The sequence below is a fragment of the Erythrolamprus reginae genome, unplaced genomic scaffold (assembly GCF_031021105.1).
Source record: "Erythrolamprus reginae isolate rEryReg1 unplaced genomic scaffold, rEryReg1.hap1 scaffold_335, whole genome shotgun sequence".
NCBI lineage: Eukaryota > Metazoa > Chordata > Lepidosauria > Squamata > Dipsadidae > Erythrolamprus > Erythrolamprus reginae.
In genome coordinates this window covers 17395-33260 of record NW_027248701.1, presented here as the reverse complement: position 1 = coordinate 33260, position 15866 = coordinate 17395, and the positions used below count along the sequence as shown (strand labels likewise).

The following is a 15866-nucleotide window of genomic DNA, read 5'->3' as shown; positions in this document are numbered from 1 at the left end:
CCGGCCTCATAAGAAGGGACTCACAACCTGCAATCTCGGGAGCAGTGACCCTATGCAGCTTGAAGGTCTTCTTCTTGGCTATAATTGCCACTCCTCCCCCCCTTCCCTGGGATCACAGCTGGTGCCACATCTGAAACTCTGTTGGGCCCATTTCCGAGACAGGAGCTCCCCCCCCCCCTCTGGGCCCAGCCAGGTCTCATTCACACACGCCAGGTATGCCTCAATGTCATGGTGCGTAGAATGGTGGGACGGGAGGCGCAGCTGTGCAGCTTCAGATGGAGATTCTAAAGCACAGCTGGAAGCAATTTGGAAAGCTGCAGCAGGCTTCAAAAGGGGAGGGCTTGCAAAAAGCGGTGTGGGAATTATCGTTCGGCAGTTAACAGGAACAAAGATACAGGAATTCCTCAATGGACTTTTGAATCTGGGGACATTTAAAGCCTCGTTGTTTTGCATTTGATTTGGAGAACATTAGAGCTCTGAAACCCAGTCAAGAGTAATTTGCAGAAACTCGTGCGAGAGACATTTGTTGCTGGCTTGAGCCATTAACCCTGACCTTTCGATCGTACACCAGGAATAAATAGTGTCTAGCAATACTCTGAATTGGCACAATTTACTATTTTATTTTATAGCTAAATCAATGAAGGAAGAGAAAGACGAAGACAGCTCTCCGTGGGATTCGGAAGTAGGTTTTTAAAGTAAAAAAAGCTTAAAGGAATTTAATTTGAATTGTTTTCCACACAATTACTTATAAGCTTTACTCATTTTGTATTCTCAAAGTGGCCAGTGAGAAAAATATTTTCTCAGGGAAAATATTTTTTTAATGTCAAACAATTTATTGGTATACAGAATTTTAGGAATTCATCTGCCTATTTAGATAATGTTCTACATTATATAGATAATATTTTCCATATCATTGACCTCCTTCTGTATCAACACAGAGAAGGAGGGGGAGAGAGAAATATAATAATAATAATAATAATAATAATAATAATAATAATAATCATCATCATCATCATCATCATTATCATAATATAATTTAGTATAGATAATGAGAATTAAGCCACTTTTTTGAAATAAGTGATATTTGAGGAAATTAGAATTATATAAAGGACTAATTTTATAATAACTGTATGCTTCAGACTATAAGACACACTGGAGTATAAGACGCACCTATAGTTTACATGTGGAAAACAAGGAAAAAAGTATTCTGAACCAAATGGTGTAGTAATATATTATTTAATAAAATACCAGTATAGCAGAATACTTTTTACAATCATGTACACTTTTTACAAACTGCAAACTTGACAGCTTTAAGACTTGTGGACTTCAACTCACACAATTCCAGCCCCAGTCATGGTTGCTCAGGAATGGGAGTTGAAGTCCACACATCTTAAACTTGCCATGTTTGAAGACACTTGCACACCTCTTCCCTAATCCAAAAGTTTTCAAACTTCACAGCTCTAAAACTAGTGGATTTCAACTGCCAGAATTCCTCTTCCAGTCGTACTAGATGGGGTGTTTAGAAGGCAAAGATGCCCCCATTTTTAAGTGAAAAATGAGCCATTTTTGCCTGTTTTTTCACAAAATTGGAGACATCTTTTTTGGCCTTGCCCCATTCCCCAGGAGCTATCTGCAGGCTTCCCAGTCCGTTTCCCTACACACTTTTTGCAAGAAAAAGAGAGAAAAATGCCCATTATTTGATGATTTTGCCATTCTCCAGCAGCAAGAGCTCTCTGCAGGTGGAGGGTGTTTAGGACAGCAAAAATGGCTGCATTCGGTGTATAAGACGCACCGACATTTCCACACTCTTTTAGGGGGGGTGGAGTACATCTTCTTATAGTCCCACAAATACAGTATATGAAATGTAAATCGATATGATACAGAGTCCATAGTTATAAGTGAAGGCTTGCTCTAACGCTCTATAGTTTTGCATTATGAAATTGTCTTCATGCTTAAAGGCTACTTTAGTTATAAAGATATACATTTTGTGTTTAATAATTTTTTTTCTATGAGAGAAGCCACTAGAATGTGGCTTCTATTGGCACATGAGAATAGTGATAACTGATACTGAGAATTTTGGAAAACTAGTTCACTTTGCTTTTGGTCCAGAGTTATAATCAACTCATTTTAGGATACATTATTAGTTGGTGTGAGGTACTTCAGAAAAGAGATTTGAAATTTAACATCAGATCAGATTTTGTAAATGTTTTTTTTTAAATCACTTTATTTCCAGCTAAGTTTTATACTTCAATAAATAAAAATGGGAACAACTCCAATCCTCAATATGAATGCCTGTTGAAACATTTCAGTTTTAAGTAAATGCAAACCAACCATTTCTTAAAAGCTAAAGTTACAAATTAAAATGGTTTTATGTTCTCAGTAAATAAAGCTTTTATAATATGATCGGGAACTTGTTTCTTTTTTTGTATAAAAATAAAGATAAACAAAATGGTTCTATGAGTTGTATGAATTTTTCTCACATATATGTGTTTCCAATAGACCACGTCGGAAAGCCCGAGGAAACCACCTCCAGCGACTGCACCGGGCCAGACAGGTAGGAGGAGAACCACCGTAAAACGGTGCCTGCCACTACCAACCCCTCCAGTCAGCGCAGAAGGATACCATTTGTTTAACCAATCCTTGTTAACAGGAGAAGTTCCTGAGGATTGGAGAATGGCCAGTGTTGTGCCTATCCACAAGAAGGGCAGTAGAGAAGAAGCTGGTAACTACAGGCCAGTTAGCTTGACATCAGTTGTAGTTAAAATGATGGAGACTCTACTCAAAAAGAGGATAAATCAGCACCTAAAAAACAATAACTTATTGGAGCCAAATCAGCATGGCTTTACTGAAGGCAAATCATGTCAGACTAATTTCATCGATTTCTTTGACTATGTCACAAAGGTGTTGGATGAAGGTGGTGCCGTGGATATTGCCTACCTGGACTTCAGCAAAGCCTTTGATACGGTTCCACATAAAGAGCTGATAAATAAATTAGATCTGACCATGACAAAGGCAACGTTTCTAAGCCCCTTAATATCTGATCATTACTCAACTGTCCTGCGAGGAAAACCATGTCGAGAGTGTGCCCCCTCTCATGGGTTAGGCTCTGAACTACTTGGGTCAGGTCCATGGTGGCCATGAACTCCTGCGCCAACCCAGAGGGTTCACTGAGCGATGGCAGATTAAACTCCCCCAAGACAATAAGTCTGGGGGACTCCACCGCCAGCCTGGCTACCTCCTCGAGCAGTGCAGGCAGGGCTGTTGATACGCAGCTGAGAGGCAGGTAACAAGTCCACGTGTACCCGTAGGTCCGGCCTCATAAGAAGGGACTCACAACCTGCAATCTCGGGAGCAGTGACCCTATGCAGCTTGAAGGTCTTCTTCTTGGCTATAATTGCCACTCCTCCCCCCCTTCCCTGGGATCACGGCTGGTGCCACATCTGAAACTCTGTTGGGCCCATTTCCGAGACAGGAGCTCCCCCCCCCCCCTCTGGGCCCAGCCAGGTCTCATTCACACACGCCAGGTATGCCTCAATGTCATGGTGCGTAGAATGGTGGGACGGGAGGTGCAGCTTCAGATGGAGATTCTAAAGCACAGCTGGAAGCAATTTGGAAAGCTGCAGCAGGCTTCAAAAGGGGAGGGCTTGCAAAAAGCGGTGTGGGAATTATCGTTCGGCAGTTAACAGGAACAAAGATACAGGAATTCCTCAATGGACTTTTGAATCTGGGGACATTTAAAGCCTCGTTGTTTTGCATTTGATTTGGAGAACATTAGAGCTCTGAAACCCAGTCAAGAGTAATTTGCAGAAACTCGTGCGAGAGACATTTGTTGCTGGCTTGAGCCATTAACCCTGACCTTTCGATCGTACACCAGGAATAAATAGTGTCTAGCAATACTCTGAATTGGCACAATTTACTATTTTATTTTATAGCTAAATCAATGAAGGAAGAGAAAGACGAAGACAGCTCTCCGTGGGATTCGGAAGTAGGTTTTTAAAGTAAAAAAAGCTTAAAGGAATTTAATTTGAATTGTTTTCCACACAATTACTTATAAGCTTTACTCATTTTGTATTCTCAAAGTGGCCAGTGAGAAAAATATTTTCTCAGGGAAAATATTTTTTTAATGTCAAACAATTTATTGCTATACAGAATTTTAGGAATTCATCTGCCTATTTAGATAATGTTCTACATTATATAGATAATATTTTCCATATCATTGACCTCCTTCTGTATCAACACAGAGAGGGAGGGGGAGAGAGAAATATAATAATAATAATAATAATAATAATAATAATAATAATAATAATAATAACCATCATCATCATCATCATTATCATAATATAATTTAGTATAGATAATGAGAATTAAGCCACTTTTTTGAAATAAGTGATATTTGAGGAAATTAGAATTATATAAAGGACTAATTTTATAATAACTGTATGCTTCAGACTATAAGACACACTGGAGTATAAGACGCACCTATAGTTTACATGTGGAAAACAAGGAAAAAAGTATTCTGAACCAAATGGTGTAGTAATATATTATTTAATAAAATACCAGTATAGCAGAATACTTTTTACAATCATGTACACTTTTTACAAACTGCAAACTTGACAGCTTTAAGACTTGTGGACTTCAACTCACACAATTCCAGCCCCAGTCATGGTTGCTCAGGAATGGGAGTTGAAGTCCACACATCTTAAACTTGCCATGTTTGAAGACACTTGCACACCTCTTCCCTAATCCAAAAGTTTTCAAACTTCACAGCTCTAAAACTAGTGGATTTCAACTGCCAGAATTCCTCTTCCAGTCGTACTAGATGGGGTGTTTAGAAGGCAAAGATGCCCCCATTTTTAAGTGAAAAATGAGCCATTTTTGCCTGTTTTTTCACAAAATTGGAGACATCTTTTTTGGCCTTGCCCCATTCCCCAGGAGCTATCTGCAGGCTTCCCAGTCCGTTTCCCTACACACTTTTTGCAAGAAAAAGAGAGAAAAATGCCCATTATTTGATGATTTTGCCATTCTCCAGCAGCAAGAGCTCTCTGCAGGTGGAGGGTGTTTAGGACAGCAAAAATGGCTGCATTCGGTGTATAAGACGCACCGACATTTCCACACTCTTTTAGGGGGGGGTGGAGTACATCTTCTTATAGTCCCACAAATACAGTATATGAAATGTAAATCGATATGATACAGAGTCCATAGTTATAAGTGAAGGCTTGCTCTAACGCTCTATAGTTTTGCATTATGAAATTGTCTTCATGCTTAAAGGCTACTTTAGTTATAAAGATATACATTTTGTGTTTAATAATTTTTTTTCTATGAGAGAAGCCACTAGAATGTGACTTCTATTGGCACATGAGAATAGTGATAACTGATACTGAGAATTTTGGAAAACTAGTTCACTTTGCTTTTGGTCCAGAGTTATAATCAACTCATTTTAGGATACATTATTAGTTGGTGTGAGGTACTTCAGAAAAGAGATTTGAAATTTAACATCAGATCAGATTTTGTAAATGTTTTTTTTTAAATCACTTTATTTCCAGCTAAGTTTTATACTTCAATAAATAAAAATGGGAACAACTCCAATCCTCAATATGAATGCCTGTTGAAACATTTCAGTTTTAAGTACTGTAAATGCAAACCAACCATTTCTTAAAAGCTAAAGTTACAAATTAAAATGGTTTTATGTTCTCAGTAAATAAAGCTTTTATAATATGATCGGGAACTTGTTTCTTTTTTTGTATAAAAATAAAGATAAACAAAATGGTTCTATGAGTTGTATGAATTTTTCTCACATATATGTGTTTCCAATAGACCACGTCGGAAAGCCCGAGGAAACCACATCCAGCGACTGCACCGGACCAGACAGGTAGGAGGAGAACCACCGTAAAACGGTGCCTGCCACTACCAACCCCTCCAGTCAGCGCAGAAGGATACCATTTGTTTAACCAATCCTTGTTAACAGGAGAAGTTCCTGAGGATTGGAGAATGGCCAGTGTTGTGCCTATCCACAAGAAGGGCAGTAGAGAAGAAGCTGGTAACTACAGGCCAGTTAGCTTGACATCAGTTGTAGTTAAAATGATGTAGACTCTACTCAAAAAGAGGATAAATCAGCACCTAAAAAACAATAACTTATTGGAGCCAAATCAGCATGGCTTTACTGAAGGCAAATCACGTCAGACTAATTTCATCGATTTCTTTGACTATGTCACAAAGGTGTTGGATGAAGGTGGTGCCGTGGATATTGCCTACCTGGACTTCAGCAAAGCCTTTGATACGGTTCCACATAAAGAGCTGATAAATAAATTAGATCTGACCATGACAAAGGCAACGTTTCTAAGCCCCTTAATATCTGATCATTACTCAACTGTCCTGCGAGGAAAACCATGTCGAGAGTGTGCCCCCTCTCATGGGTTAGGCTCTGAACTACTTGGGTCAGGTCCATGGTGGCCATGAACTCCTGCGCCAACCCAGAGGGTTCACTGAGCGATGGCAGATTAAACTCCCCCAAGACAATAAGTCTGGGGGACTCCACCGCCAGCCTGGCTACCTCCTCGAGCAGTGCAGGCAGGGCTGTTGATACGCAGCTGAGAGGCAGGTAACAAGTCCACGTGTACCCGTAGGTCCGGCCTCATAAGAAGGGACTCACAACCTGCAATCTCGGGAGCAGTGACCCTATGCAGCTTGAAGGTCTTCTTCTTGGCTATAATTGCCACTCCTCCCCCCCTTCCCTGGGATCACGGCTGGTGCCACATCTGAAACTCTGTTGGGCCCATTTCCGAGACAGGAGCTCCCCCCCCCCCCCTCTGGGCCCAGCCAGGTCTCATTCACACACGCCAGGTATGCCTCAATGTCATGGTGCGTAGAATGGTGGGACGGGAGGTGCAGCTTCAGATGGAGATTCTAAAGCACAGCTGGAAGCAATTTGGAAAGCTGCAGCAGGCTTCAAAAGGGGAGGGCTTGCAAAAAGCGGTGTGGGAATTATCGTTCGGCAGTTAACAGGAACAAAGATACAGGAATTCCTCAATGGACTTTTGAATCTGGGGACATTTAAAGCCTCGTTGTTTTGCATTTGATTTGGAGAACATAAGAGCTCTGAAACCCAGTCAAGAGTAATTTGCAGAAACTCGTGCGAGAGACATTTGTTGCTGGCTTGAGCCATTAACCCTGACCTTTCGATCGTACACCAGGAATAAATAGTGTCTAGCAATACTCTGAATTGGCACAATTTACTATTTTATTTTATAGCTAAATCAATGAAGGAAGAGAAAGACGAAGACAGCTCTCCGTGGGATTCGGAAGTAGGTTTTTAAAGTAAAAAAAGCTTAAAGGAATTTAATTTGAATTGTTTTCCACACAATTACTTATAAGCTTTACTCATTTTGTATTCTCAAAGTGGCCAGTGAGAAAAATATTTTCTCAGGGAAAATATTTTTTTAATGTCAAACAATTTATTGGTATACAGAATTTTAGGAATTCATCTGCCTATTTAGATAATGTTCTACATTATATAGATAATATTTTCCATATCATTGACCTCCTTCTGTATCAACACAGAGAGGGAGGGGGAGAGAGAAATATAATAATAATAATAATAATAATAATAATAATAATAATAATAATAATAACCATCATCATCATCATCATTATGATAATATAATTTAGTATAGATAATGAGAATTAAGCCACTTTTTTGAAATAAGTGATATTTGAGGAAATTAGACTTATATAAAGGACTAATTTTATAATAACTGTATGCTTCAGACTATAAGACACACTGGAGTATAAGACGCACCTATAGTTTACATGTGGAAAACAAGGAAAAAAGTATTCTGAACCAAATGGTGTAGTAATATATTATTTAATAAAATACCAGTATAGCAGAATACTTTTTACAATCATGTACACTTTTTACAAACTGCAAACTTGACAGCTTTAAGACTTGTGGACTTCAACTCCCACAATTCCAGCCCCAGTCATGGTTGCTCAGGAATGGGAGTTGAAGTCCACACATCTTAAACTTGCCATGTTTGAAGACACTTGCACACCTCTTCCCTAATCCAAAAGTTTTCAAACTTCACAGCTCTAAAACTAGTGGATTTCAACTGCCAGAATTCCTCTTCCAGTCGTACTAGATGGGGTATTTAGAAGGCAAAGATGCCCCCATTTTTAAGTGAAAAATGAGCCATTTTTGCCTGTTTTTTCACAAAATTGGAGACATCTTTTTTGGCCTTGCCCCATTCCCCAGGAGCTATCTGCAGGCTTCCCAGTCCGTTTCCCTACACACTTTTTGCAAGAAAAAGAGAGAAAAATGCCCATTATTTGATGATTTTGCCATTCTCCAGCAGCAAGAGCTCTCTGCAGGTGGAGGGTGTTTAGGACAGCAAAAATGGCTGCATTCGGTGTATAAGACGCACCGACATTTCCACACTCTTTTAGGGGGGGTGGAGTACATCTTCTTATAGTCCCACAAATACAGTATATGAAATGTAAATCGATATGATACAGAGTCCATAGTTATAAGTGAAGGCTTGCTCTAACGCTCTATAGTTTTGCATTATGAAATTGTCTTCATGCTTAAAGGCTACTTTAGTTATAAAGATATACATTTTGTGTTTAATAATTTTTTTTCTATGAGAGAAGCCACTAGAATGTGGCTTCTATTGGCACATGAGAATAGTGATAACTGATACTGAGAATTTTGGAAAACTAGTTCACTTTGCTTTTGGTCCAGAGTTATAATCAACTCATTTTAGGATACATTATTAGTTGGTGTGAGGTACTTCAGAAAAGAGATTTGAAATTTAACATCAGATCAGATTTTGTGAATGTTTTTTTTAAAATCACTTTATTTCCAGCTAAGTTTTATACTTCAATAAATAAAAATGGGAACAACTCCAATCCTCAATATGAATGCCTGTTGAAACATTTCAGTTTTAAGTAAATGCAAACCAATCATTTCTTAAAAGCTAAAGTTACAAATTAAAATGGTTTTATGTTCTCAGTAAATAAAGCTTTTATAATATGATCGGGAACTTGTTTCTTTTTTTGTATAAAAATAAAGATAAACAAAATGGTTCTATGAGTTGTATGAATTTTTCTCACATATATGTGTTTCCAATAGACCACTTCGGAAAGCCCGAGGAAGCCACCTACAGCGACTGCACCCTCCAATCGGCTTGGCTTCCTTGCCCTCCTCGCTGACCTGTGCAGTTCAGTCGAGTCCACGACATCGAAGGAGGACGGCTCCCCACTGTCGGACGCTGGAGTGCTCTCGGCGGCACGGTAAGTCCTAATCTATTTCCCATTGTCCGGGTCGTGTTTGCTTGATCGATTTGAACTCCCTGTGGGGAGTGAAGGTTCAGAGGCTCCGTTAGTTTGTTCGGACAGCCCCTGCCGGAGGCCAGTCGTTTTCAGCCGCCTCCTTAGATGGTCAACGTGCCTTTTCCAAAGGCGGCCATCCCCTAGTAGGATGTGGTAGGTTTTCAGGCCGGTTTGTTCCGCTATGCTTCCCTTCTCCCACTGATTTACCCAGTCAAAGTTTCTGGCATAAACTGATTGCCCCACATTAAATGATCTTTCGGGGGAATCAGAGCAGTACTGTTTAGTATCTAAGTAGGAGGGATGCAACCTGTCCAAAGGTGACCTGAGCTTTCTGCCGGGCTTTTGTTCGTGACTGTGCTAGGTGTTATGTGCTGCGTTAAGAGGAAGGTATCCAGGCAAATCTACATTAACAGTGCAGTTTTGATTACAACCAATTGCACTCAATTCAAATATTATATAGCTTATTAATGCCAGCTTTTGGCAGAATTTTGAGGTTAAATTTTCTAATATTACATGAAATATATATAACATCAGCCTCTTGGTTAAAACCCAGGAGAACCTGAGAGCCAGTCTCTTTTCTCTCAGACCCCCAGAAATTACTTTATATGTAAATAGATATACTGCTCTTGAGTTAAAATGGTATATAGAAATTATGCCCCCATTTTGGTGGAGGGCACTTAACACTGAGCACACTGTTATGTGTTGTGTGAATGTTAAATGATTATATTGTTATGAAAACCAATTTTAAAAGGTTATATAAAAAAGAACCCCAGAAAGCAAAGAAATGGCAAAAAACAAAAACCAGCTCAAAAAATCATCTTCAGGAAAAAAATGCAGGGGTTGGTTCAAGCGGCCGCCAGGAACCATCCCTTGACTCAAGATGCGCGCACAGGTGCACATGCACACGGGTGTCCTCCAGCTGTTGCTCCCATTCCTCCGCCTGGGGTGAATAAAAAAAGGCAGGACGTCAGCTTCCACCATCCTCCTCCTCAGCCGCTGCATGACCCAAAGATAAAAGGACAGGAAAGTCCCCTCCCACTGTCGGGATTCTTCCCTCACGCCCCGCCAAAGCTGCCCTCTTCCTCCCGGAGGAGAGCCGAGGGGAAGCCCGGTTTCCCCGGCCTTCTGTGAGCTCAGCTCCGCCCACAGGGGCGGCCCCGTCCTGCTTCTGCCCTTCAGAGAGGCTGCGGTCGGGAAAGGAAGCGCGGCCGGCCGGCCTTTTGAGGCAGCAAAGCTAGACCATGATGGGAGCCGCTCGACGGCATGTGGTGTGCGCCATGTCTGGCGGCGTGGACAGCGCCGTGGCGGCTCTGCTACTGAGGAGAAGAGGTGAGGCTTCCCCAGCGAAGAACAAGGGGAGGGCGCGGAGAGCAGCCAGCCCTGTATTTCACCCCCACATACCCGGCCTCTTAACTCTCCCTCATCCACTCGCGCTTTCTTTCCCTCAGGAGAATTTCCGTTCCGGTATATGGAGACTACAACTCCCGGCATTCCCTTTGCGAAGGCCTTTGAGAGGGCTCGTAGCATCTGGTGGGCGAAGCCTGAGGGAAAGAGTTGCCCTTGCTAAATGCTCCTTCCGGTCGGCTAAATGCTCCTTCCGGTCGGCTAAATGCTCCTTCCGGTCGGATTCCTGAGGACTGTGGCGAGAGCAATAACGTTTAGACTTATATACAGCGTCACTGTGCTTTACAGCCCTCTCTAAGCGGTTTACAGAGTCAGCATATCCCCCCACCCCCATATTCCCTCAGCATATTCTGAGTCTTCTTTTTACCCATGTCGGGGGGGGGGGACACCCCAAATCATTAACATATCTGCACTTAATAACAATTGAACAGACAGTGCACCACAAAAGTCTCACTTTGAAAGTCAGAAGTTTATTAGAATTTAAAGCAGTGGTTCCCAATCTTATTTGCCCATGTCCACCTAAGCATCTCTAAAATCGCGAGACCTCCCCCTCCCCACATATAATTCTTATTATTCAAAAAGTGAACTACTCACACGGAGGAAGCCTAAAAGGCCATTAACTAGGTTTAAACAAGGTTCCAATTGCCCCCATTAAAAATGAAATTGCTCCCTGTGGGCTCCACGTTGGGAACCAGGGATTTAAAGCATAGCAAACATAAAACCTTTGCTGTAGGCCAAGAAATCTTCAAACTTGGCAATTTTAAGACTTGCGGACTTCAACTCCCAGAATTCTCCATGTCATCTGCTGGTGTTGGTCCACTGTGCTTCATTAAGTCCAGGGTCAACATAGATGACCGTGGTTGATCTGCAAAAGCTAAGCAGCCTCAGCCTAAATGCTTGGATGGAAGACCACTATGAGAGCCCAGGGTTGCAGGGAGCAGCTTTAAAAAATGTGCTTTGAAAGAAGGCAAAGCATTTTGAATACAGGTAGTCCTTGACTTACAACAGTTATTATTATTATTATTATTATTATTATTATTATTATTATTATTATTATTTATTAGATTTGTATGCTGCCCCTCTCCGTAGACTCGGGGCGGCTCGCAGCACAATAAAACAATTCATAACAAATCTAATAATTTACAATTTAAAATATTTTAAAAAACCCATTATTAAGCAAACATACATACAAACATACCATACATAAATTGTATAGGCCCGGGGGAGATGTCTCAATTCCCCCATGCCTGACGACAAAGGTGTGTTTTGAGGTGTTTACGAAAGGCAAAGAGGGTAGGGGCAGTTCTAATCTCTGCGGGGAGCTGGTTCCAGAGAGTCGGGGCCACCACAGAGAAGGCTCTTCCCCTGGGTCCCGCTAAGCGGCATTGTTTAGTTGACGGGACCCGGAGAAGGCCCACTCTGTGGGACCTAATCGGTCGCTGGGATTCGTGCAGCAGAAGGCAGTCTCAGTTCCTTTAGTGACCTTTAAAAGTTACAATGGCAATGAAAGAAGTGAGTTATGATCATTTTTTCACTCTTAGGACCATTGTGGCATTGCCTGTAATGATCAAAATTAGGATGTTTGGCAACTGATATTTATGCCCTTTGCAGAGTCCTGGGGTTGTGCTATCCCCTTTTGCGAACTTCTGTTTGGCCAAAGTCAACAGGGGAAGCCAGATTGACTTAACAATCAGGTTACTTACTTAACTGCAGCGATTAACTTAACAATTGTGGCAAGAAAGGTGGTAAAACGGGGCAAAACTCAGTTAACAAACGTCTAGCATTAATTTTGGGCTGGATTGTGGTCGTAAATCAAAGACCACCTTGTTTGCCGTCTACCTGCAACTTGGCAGTTCGAATCTCAGCAGACTCAATGTTGATTCGGCCTTCCATCTTCCTGAGGTTGGTGTGAGGATGAAATAATGCCCCCCCTTTCTAGCACAGTGAAGTTTGGGGGGGGGGGTGTTCAATATTGACATAGATTGCCTGATGCAAGCATAAAGAGAAAATTGTAATCAGATTGTGCATCTGATGAAATGGTAGCTGACATGGATACCCTAATTCCCTATATGCTGAAATGGTGGTGGGGGGGCTGAGGCTGTGGGGGGAAAAGGAAGGGTATGCAATGTAATGCAAATGCCTAGCAGGGGTCCCCAAACCTGGCAACTTTAAGACCTGTGGACTTCAACTCCCATAATTCCCTGTTTCACTTGCACCTTTGTTTTACTTATACCTTCGATTTAAAAGAATTGCAGATAGATATTGTTATATATTGAGACCCACACACAGACTTTGAAAGATATTTTTGCTAAACTCTTATTTCATTTTTCATTTTATATTTTAATAATAGCAATAACACTTAGACTTATATACTGCTTTATAGTGCTTTACAGCCTTCTCTAAACAGTCTCTATATTTTAATGATGAAGCTAAACATGAGCTAATTCAATGTTTTCATGGGCAATCTATGGCCAGAATCTATTCAGTCCATTATTGCCTACATGTTCTGACATATCTATGGCACCAGAAAGCCAGACAAGGAATAATGGATGGAAGCTGACCAAAAAGAGATTCAACCTGGAAGTGAGGAGAAGCTTTCTGACTGTGAGAGCGATCAACCAGTAGAACAGCTTGCCAGTGGAGGTCATGAGAGCCCCAACATTTGCAACCTTCAAGGGGAGATTGGACTGCCATCTGTCTCAAATGGTGTAGGAACTCCTGCTTGGGGGTGGGTGGGGGGGTTGGACTAGATGACCTACAAGGTCCCTTTCAATTCTAATTCTAAATCTAGCTAGAATGAAGATTTTCTACTTGCCATGTTCACAATGTATTATTCGTGGAATAGTATATTTTATATTAGCATAGTAAGAATTATCCAAAACTGGATAAAGTGGAGGAGATATGAGTTTTTGCCATAGATTTAGATTAGATTAGATTAGATTTATTGGATTTATATGCCGCCCCTCTCCGCAAACTCGGGGCGGCTCACAACAAGGTAAAAACAATACATAATAACAAATCCAATACCCACCAATCCAATTACAATTTAAGCTAAAAAATTCATAAAAAACAACCCCAGAATATTAAAAAACAAGCACACAATCAATCTAACACCAAAACAACATGGGCAAGGGGGAGATGTTTCAGTTCCCCCATGCCGGACGGCAGAGGTGGGTTTTAAGGAGTTTGCAAAAGGCAAGGAGGGTGGGGGCAATCCTAATCTTGGGGGAGCTGGTTCCAGAGGGTCGGAGCCACCACAGAGAAAGCTCTTCCCCTGGGTCCTGCCAGACGGCATTGTTTAGTCGACCGGACCTGGAGAAGGCCAACTCTGTGGGACCGAACCGGTCGCTGGGATTCGTGCGGCAGAAGGCGGTCCCGGAGATGATTCAAAACACTTTTTTAAAGTGAAAGATTTAATATTATTTGTAAGCATGTTCATTTTTCTTGTATAGTATTGTAAGTTTGTAAGTACCGTATGTTAATTTTTCTTGTATATTATTGTCTCTTATACTTTCTCATTTCTTACTTTCCACATCTGAACAGGATATGATGTGACTGGCGTATTCATGAACAACTGGGACTTGGTGGATGAAAAAGGAATTTGTCAAGGCAATCAAGATTATGAAGATGCATATAAAGTGTGTCAGATACTCAATATTCCATTTCGCCAAGTTTTCTATGTTAAAGAATATTGGAATGAAGTGTTTAGGTAAGAGAATTGCTGAAGGAAAACTTGTGTGACCGGGAAGATTAATAAGAGAAACAAAGTTAATGGGTTTCCTATGTAGGCTTTGCAAGCTTCCTTGGTTAGTTCTCTCCTCTACTGCTCTTTATAATCTAGCAAAGTATCAAAGCTCTATGCTTTGGTTAGAAAAGTCTATATAAAGAATTTTAGAACATTCTGAAGTCTATAACAAATCTCCTTTGCCTCTGGAAGTAAAAGCAATCCACCATGGATTTGAAGGAAGTTTATTTGAAGAGCCACCAATGATAAACTAAAGATGCAGACTTTCTTGAGTTGAATTTTATTTCTGATGTGTATAATACAGGCACATGGTTTTCCTGGGGATAATATGGAAGTAATGGTAGCCCTTGACTTACACCCATTCATTTGGTAACTGTTTGATGTTAGAACAGCACTGGAAAAAAATTACTTACAGCCAGTCCTGTCGCAGCATCCACTTGGTCGCATGATTAAAATTTGGGCACATGGCAACTGCATATTTTTATGATGGTTGCAGCATCCCAGGGTCATTTGAAAAACACTATTATAAACCAATCCTTTTTTTCATTTTTAAATGATTTAAAATAAGGCGCTAATTATAAACTGAAACAACCTCAGTAAAATCTGGTCAGGGCAAAGAGATTTCTCTATTCTGTTAGCTGCTTCTGATGAATTTGATATGATTCAGGTTTTAGCTTTATATCAAGTAACTGGGATTCTTGGTGGAGCAGTAAACATGCCTCTGCATTTCCAAAAATTCGTAATCATTGTAGTGTATTTTTTTTCCTTACCTACAGCTATCTTTTAAAAAAAATATTTTTATTGTTTTTCAAAAGGACAGACAAAGACATACAACACTAAACATTTAAGGAGCTGCCATTGCTCCGCTTGTCGTCGAAGTCTAACTAATACAAAAATATAAAAACCCTAACTGTTATCAGATCAATACAGAAATGCCACATGTGTAGATTACATTCTTATTAAATTTAACTCTATGTTTTTAATATTAAGCCTATTAATTAAATTTCTTTATCTATTAAAATATTGTATACTTGTACAAAGAGAAAAAAGAAAATATTAGTAATACAGAAAAAATAAAATAAACTCTTCTAACTTGGTTATACTATATACTATTTCATTCTATCTTATAATTTTTCAATGGTTATATATTCTTATATGTTTAATTATTAATACTATTTTTAAAATTCCACCACTCATATACTTTGTCCCATATTTTGTAAAATTCTGTTTCAGTTTGATTATTCAAACGTTTAGTCATCATATCTAATTCTGCACATTCTATAATTCTTTTAAACACTTCAACATCTTTTGGTATTGTCTTTTCTTTCCATTTCTGTGCGAATACTATTCGGGCCGCAACCAATATATGTATTATTAAATAATAAATTTCTTT

At 40.2% G+C, this 15866-nt stretch overlaps 1 long non-coding RNA gene across 1 annotated transcript; it reads left to right on the top strand.

Moving 5' to 3' along the window:
- Window positions 1–2514: 2514 nt before the first annotated feature.
- LOC139156142 (uncharacterized) lies at window positions 2515–9170 on the top strand. Its single transcript, XR_011557249.1, has 5 exons — window positions 2515–2554; window positions 3933–3985; window positions 5815–5869; window positions 7249–7301; window positions 9125–9170. It is a non-coding gene; the product is annotated as an uncharacterized lncRNA (long non-coding RNA).
- Window positions 9171–15866: the final 6696 nt, after the last annotated feature.